Raw genomic sequence first — 7815 nt, forward strand, 5'->3', positions numbered from 1 at the left:
CCAGGAAACACATGGTCAAACCCCCCTCCTTACTTTTACCGATCAAGAAAGGGGTTTTACATCAAAGGGAAAGGTGCTGGGAAACAACTCATTGGGAGGGGCTGGAGGGAATCTTAAGTTCTGATTTCATTCTGGGCTTCAGTTTGCAAGACGTGGCAAGATACTTTGTTCCCGTTCTATCATAAATTTTCTGTTTCATTGAAGTTTGTTGTGATCTTTGGCCGGCCAGAGTATTTCCAGAGTCTCACAGTTTGCCAAAACAGCCTAATGACGACCAAGGAACCTCCGCCACCAGGAAGGTGCCAGCCGCTTCAGGAGGGATTTCGGAGTGGGAGAAATCTCTCGAGGCGCTGAGCAGCGGGGAGCCAGACCCAAGCAAATGGGCATGGAGGCGGACTACTGGAGGAGCTGTGGTTCCCTTCTCCCTTCTACATGTTTTGGGCACAAGATGAAAAAGAGTAAAAACAAAAGAGATTCCTAGCAGATGCAAATTATTTTGTTAATTGGAATTGATCCCACACGCACCAATCCATGAAAGCTGTTAGTAAGCACAATTCTGGAGTCAGTGAAGATCTTGGAAGATTTATCTGTTATCTCATTGAGATAGGCACACTTGTGCCCTAAATATTTTAATGCTGGTTTAAAAAAAAAAGATTGATGCGGGCCCATACAGACAGGCCAAAATAATGCTGCTTTGGGTCACTTTTGGAGGTATGCTGTTTAAATAATGCCTGCGTCCTAAGAGTCCAGAAGCAACATCAAGCCATGTTCCAGTCCTAATGACCCCCTCCCCTCCTCTCCTTCCTTCCTTCTGGCTAGGCACTATGCTAAAGTGGGAGTTGCAGTCACATATCTCTAAAACCCTACTTGAATACCCTAGGGGGAGGGAGAGGGGGAGCTGCCAAACCCATGAACATCAAACTCACGAGGTCCAAAGACCACGAATTTGGGGGCCAAGTGTATTGTCATCTTCCCAGAGTCCACTTGCTCCACAGACTCCTTTCTCCAAGGTCAAAACGTTAGTTTTAGCTGTTTTACGGTAATTCACTGTGTTCTTAAATATTGCTTGCAAAGAGGTAGCTTTGTCCGTTTGTTTCTGTATAAAAAGGAATTAATCTTCTCCTTTGTGTATTGTTTTTATCCAGCTATTTGTTTGATTGTAATGTTTTATGGTTTTTAAATCTGATTTTAATTAGAATGGATGATGGTATTTTATATTGTTTGTAATGTTTTAATTGTGTGTGTGGGGGTTCTTTGTTATTGGGTGTTTTGTATATATTTTTACTGTTGTTGTTGGAACAGCGGTATACAAATAAATTTCATTCATTCATTCATTCATCATTAAAAAGCGGTTGTGGGCTCCTTAAATTTTCCATTCCATTTTATACATAATTTTAACCTATGTTTTACTTGTATTGTAAGCTGCCCTGAGTCCTATTATGAGGAAAAGGGGACTATTAAATGTCTTTGTCTCCTACCATTTAAAGGCAGTGGATCAGATCTTTTAAATGACAAATTTACGAGCACAGGCTTAGTACTAGCCTAGCCTCCAGTTTGCGGCTTTTCTTCTGCGAGTTGATTTGTTTCCTCTAGAAATCTCTAGGTCCACCAGTGCAACTATGGCCAACTTTCACCAGAAGTTGCCTGGAGGACCTAGAGATTCCTAGGGAGAACACTTTTCCAGACATTTGTGGTCTTGCAGCACAATTCTGTGGTTACCTTCTGGCAGCTGTTGACCATAGAGGTTGCTGGGGACTAAGAATTCCCAAAGACAACTGTTTTTTACTTGTGGCTTGTCTACTTTCACGGGGCCTTGCATCCCTAACCCCAGTGAATGTGGCAGGTCCACTGCATAATTAAATAAGCACAGTAACATTACTTGTACATGGATTCCTCTGTCTAGATTTTGTGCCTTACTCAGTGGTGACACCAGTGATGGTCATATTTGTAGTAGTGATATTTCTTCTTGGAAGGTTGGGAATGTGTGAAGCCCCTTATGATTGATGGAGCACACTTCTTGGCATCACGTTTCACAAAAACCATGGGCCATGGCATGCTGTCAAGTACGAGCCTCTTTTTTTGATATCAGTGTCTTACAATGTGTTGTTGCATGTCATGAGGCCAGCTGCCTTCTACCATCCTCTGAATGAAAGGCCTCCCAGAAGCTCCAGTCATTAACTGCTCTGCTAAGGTTGTCTAAATTAGGCTGTACCTTCCTTGCGCTCTGAACGGAACCCTATCCCCCAATGCTTCAGCACCTTGGACAGCTCATTAACAATTTGGACTTAAATCCAGAGCTGGCTCACCCACCCCAATTGGAAGCCACCAGTTGCTGTAGCCCAGAACATTCGCTTTAGTACACTTATCTTACCTAGAATTCGTGGGTTCTAGATTCTCCTTTTCCTATTACAAAATCTCTAGTTGAAGTCTTTCTTGGTTGCAAAAAGTGAACACGGAGAAAACTGATCTCCAATACGTACTCTATTTGATTGCAACTCATCTTGTGTCTAACATCCCATTTTTATGTGATATTAGAGCAGCAGTGGTGGAACTTGTGGCCATTGAGGTACTGCTGGACTACAACCATGATAACTTACCTCGCCCACACTGACCATGTGGGCTGCAGTCCAAAAATATCCCGAAGTCCACATGTTGCTAGCCTCTGAGATAGGGACCGCAAGAGGAACTTGTAATAATGGGCCTAGAAGGCAGTAAGGCACCACAAATATTCACATCTTCAGGACTGTGAAATTTAGAACTGATCCACAGACACAAGCATCTTTGACTCTTACACCTCAGAACACATGACCTGGAACATCCAGAGATTGAACGTAACAGAAATGGAAAAAAGGGCCACATTTTTATATCTTTTTATTTACAATTAGATTTAAAAATGCTTGCCCACAGACATGGATTGTCTCACAGCTTAGTCCGGTTTTGCCAGTGACCACTGTGGGACCATATGACAGCGACAGACATACAGAGAGGCAGAGTAAATACTGGCACTGATATCCATTGGGCTTTGCTTGGTCGACACATTTGTTTTTCCTTTTTATGTTTGCCCTAGAATGAGGCAGTGAGCTGCTGGGTCCAATTTCGCTATGTCAAAAACCGAGCCTGAACAAACAATCCCAATTCGGTTCTGAAATCACATCAACTGAGTCTGCATATGAAGGAGGCTGAGACACCAGTGCACTTTTTCAGAGAATGGCAAGGCCCAAAAGCAGCTAACTGCCAAGGAAAGGCTAAAGATTTTTGTCGTGTTAAAAGAATGGAGGCTGATTTCCAGGAGGGCGGTTTATGTCAACAATAAATATTAAGACTAAGGTCAGTACAGTGTTTCCTACTTTGCTCAGTTTATACCTCAGCCGGAGTTGGTGAATTCCTGTGTAGCAAATCATGGGTCTTATTCCATATAGGCTAAGATCTTACATGGTGTTCCCTATGATGAACTCCACTATGCCACCTGTCATCACCCCAGGATTCAATGTTGTGCTGCTATTATTGTCCACCCTCCAATGCCATTCCATGCCTGGTGGAGAACAAGAGGAGCAGAAGCAACCAAATGCAGATCAAGATCCACTGGCGTTCTTCAAGGGGGTTTCAGTGGATGACAATTACCAGACCGATGCTTCTCCTATCCCATCTGCTCACCACCAGCATCGAACGGTTGGTGGCCAGGGGTTTTGATTGCAGAAAAATGAAGTCAATGGCAAGGTTGTTGTTTGTGGAGAAAAGAGAATACCAACCTCTGTAAATGACAACAAAAGGACACACATGCATGGTAAGGTTGACCTATGCCTTGTATCGCAAACATGTATGTTGGCCACCTTTGTCATAATTCAAGTAGATCCATTCGCATGAATAGAGCTGAGCTTAATCTTTTCCAGACCTGAGAAATTTAGAATGGAATCACTGCAGTAGTACATCTAGGTATGTTATAGACCTTGCATTCAATGGCCTCTCAATTTTTGGTGAACCCATTAATTTCTTAGGGCTTTCTTAGGCAATTTATACTCAAGAGGAGGTTTTGTCAGTTCCTTTCTCTCAAATGCTGCTTACTTATAGCACATGACCCCACGGTTGTGTGAGGCACACAACTAACAACTGCTGTCACATCAAAACAAAACAAAGTTTGTCAATTTTAATGTTTAAAAACACAAAACATGCCCTCTCCACCCATAATAGCACCACTAACAACATGAAGCATTGCTTACTCCATAATAAATGGACTTCAGGGTTGTTCCAACAGTGTATTTCACTCAAGGAACATGGGAATTGCAAAGAATGTAAAGGTGAAGCTAAATATTAAGCTTTTAAGTATATTGAATTTATCAGGAGAATGTTGTAAACCATATCACATGGCATTTGCCCCCTCTTGTTAAGAGTATACTGTATTACACGTAATGTTTATTGTTGTTAACTGCCCTTGAGTCAACCCCAACTCATGGCAGCCCTGTAGGTGAGATATCTCATAACTGACTCTCTGTTCTCCACTGCTCTGCTTAGGTCCTGTAGATTCAGCACCACAGCTTCCTTGACTGAGTCTTTCCATCTAATGTGTGGCCGCCCTCTCTTTCTTCTGCCCTCTACCTTCCCTAACAAGATTGTCTTTTCCTAGTGAGCCATGCTTTCCCATGATGTGGCCGAAGTACAATAGCCTTGGGAGATTATCACATGTGAATATCCCCAGTGAGACAGACACATGTTTAACTGTTCCTGCCAGATCTTACCTCACTGCCCTGTGTTTAGGCTGTAGGCAGTATTTATGCAACCCAGGTCTGTCCTATTGCATATTCTGTCGCTTAAAATCCCTTCCTTGAAAAGCCATGGGACAAGCTCGGGTTGCATACGGGCTGCCTACGGCCCAACCATAGAACAGTGTGGTAAAATTCGGTGAGAACGGTTAAACGTGGTACAGTGGTGCCCTGGTGGCGCAGTGGTTAAATGCCTGTACTGCAGCCACTCACTCAAAACCACAAGGTTGCGAGTTCAAGACTCAGGCGTGCATCCTTCTGAGGTCGCTAAAATGAGTACCCAGATTGTTGGGGGCAAATTAGCTTACAGTTGTAAACCGCTTAGACACTGCTTAGGTGGTATGAAGCGGTATATAAATGAAGCTTGTTTGTTTGTTCTATATCATCAGGGATATTCGTGTGCAGTAATCTCCTCAATTTTGTCATCTTGGCTTCCAGGGAGAGTCAAGACTTGATCTGTTCAAGGACCAATTTGTTTGCCTTTTTGGCTGTCCACAATATCCTCAGCACTCTTCTCTAGGACCACAACTCAAATGAGTTTTCTTCTTATCCTCTTTATTGTCCAGCTCTCATATCCATACATAGTGAGAGGGAATAACAATGGCTTGAACAGTTCTGACTTTAGTGTTCAATTGTGTATCTTTACATTTTAGTATCTTGTCTAGTCCTTTCATAGCTGCCCTCTGCATTCCTAATCTTCTTCTGATTTCTTGACTGCAGTCTCCATCCCGATAAATGTTTGATCCCAGGTACAGGAAAGCTTTAACTATTTCGATTTCCTCATTGTCTAGGTTAAATTTATGTAGCGTCTCTGTGGTCATTATTTTTGTTTTCTTTATGTTCAACATTAAGCCTGCCTTTGACTTTTCATCTTTGACCTTCCTCAGTCTGTGATGTTTTCCGCTAGTAGTATGGTGTCATCTGCATATCTTAGACTGTTGATGTTCCTTCCTCCTGTCTTTTTTCCTTGTTGTTGTTGTGTGTCTTCAGGTCATTGCCAACTCATGGAGACCCTACGGTGGTTCACCTTATCATGTTGTTGTTGGGGGGGGGGTTGGCATGTTTCTTCAGAGGGCAGCTGCCATTGTCATCCTCTGAAGCTGAGAGAGTGTGACTTGCCCAAGGCCAGCTGAGTGGGGATTCCAGCCCTGGTCTCCAGAGTCATCATAGTCCAACATTCAAATTACTAGGCCTGGCTCTCCTGATATCTTCACTCCTCCTTCTTCAGGACATGAATATGATCTGAGGCTGTGGGAAAGTCCTAATTGCTGGGATTATCCTTCTCCAGTGAGGAATCACTCTTCTCTGGACGTAGATTTACCTCCACCAGAGAGAGTGAAAGCCTAGACCACCTGTCCTCCCTGCAAAATCCCCCTCAGACCAAGGCGCCAGACCTGCTGATTGTTTCTTTCTCTCTAAACCTGGGGCAAACCTGTCCCTCTCCAACATTTAATAATAATAATAATAATAATAATAAGTAGTAGTAGTTTTATTTATATCCCACCTCTCCAAAAAGCATCAAGGCGGGTTACAAAAATAAAATGCATAGATAAAATACAAAAAAAAAAAAAAAACAACTCAGACATAAATAAAATTACACAATCCCCTTATTGCCCTTAATTAAAGTAATCTTGATTAAGGCGAGACAGCTTGGGGTGCTCATAGTCATAGGGCGATCTGTTTCAGTGGGACTGGAATGATCAATCGGGGAAGGCCTGTCGGAAGAGATCCGTCTTGACGGCCTTTTTAAAGCCATCAAGGTTGGTGATATGACGTATCTTGATGTGAAATAATGTCAGTGGGCTTATCTCCCTAATTGCAGCCCAGGTCCACAGTGGGAATCAGGATGCCCATATCAAACCTGGACAAGGGGGCTCATTTCATTTGGTGTTTCTCACATAGAGACGGAAACATGTAAACAGTCTCAGGTTCCAGGAGTCTTAGATCACTGCCATTGACCATCAGGGCAAGTACCCTCCCTCCACTTGTTGGCATGTGTGAGGAAACATCTTGTGGGTTATGTTGTGGAGAGCCAGTGTCGCATAGTGGTTTCAGTGTTAGACAACTCTGGGGACCAGGATTCGATCCTGGGTCAGTCATGGAAACCCATTGGGAGACTTTGAGCAAGTCATACTCTCTCAGCCTCAGGGGAATGGCAAACCACCTCTGAACAAATCTGGCCAAGAAAACCCCATGAGAGCTCCGCCTTAAGGTCGCCATAACGTGGAAACAACCTGAAGGTGCACACAACACCAGCATGGCATAATGATTTCAGTAGATTGTAGTCTACTACAACCCTAGAGATCAGGGTTCAAGTCTCCACTCGGCAATGGGAACCACCGAACCCTGGGCAAGTCGCACTCCCTCAGCCCCTGTGATAGAGTCACCTTAGAGTTGGGGCTGGCTTGAAGTCAAACCAGAACATGTTTACGTCGTGGTAGAGTTCAAAGCCCTAGCCGTGACAGTCTGGAAATTCAGTGTGCAAAGTGATCTTGTAACACCTTTGATACTAAGGCCACATCCGCACTGCAAAAATAATCCGGTTTGACACCGCTTTTAAGTGCTGTGGCTCAATGCTATGGAATGCTGGGATTTGTAGTTCTGTGAGACATTTAGCCCTAGTGCCGCAATAAACTACACTTCCCAGGATTCCATGCCACTGAGCCAGGGCAGTTAAAGTGGCTTGAAACTGGATTATTTTTGCAGAATGGATGCAGCCTAACTGAAAGAAAGACCCCATCCATCTGAGGATGTAGTAGACTCAAAGCCCAAAGCACACTTTAGAAATACTGTAATCCAGTTTGAGACCGCTTTAACTAGCCTGGCTCAGTGCTAGGGAATCTTGGGAACTGTAGTTTATTGCGACGCCAGAGCTCTCTCTGACAGAGAAGGCTCAATGTCTCACAAAACTACACTTCCCAGAATACCCTAGCATTGAGCCAGGGCTGTTAAAGCGGTCTCAAAGCAAGTTACTGTATTTGTGTAAATCTACAGCTCTATATAAATAAAGTATAATAATAATAATAATAATAATAATAATAATAATAATAATAATAAT

Source organism: Sceloporus undulatus, chromosome 1 (genome assembly GCF_019175285.1).
Source record: "Sceloporus undulatus isolate JIND9_A2432 ecotype Alabama chromosome 1, SceUnd_v1.1, whole genome shotgun sequence".
Lineage (NCBI taxonomy): Eukaryota > Metazoa > Chordata > Lepidosauria > Squamata > Phrynosomatidae > Sceloporus > Sceloporus undulatus.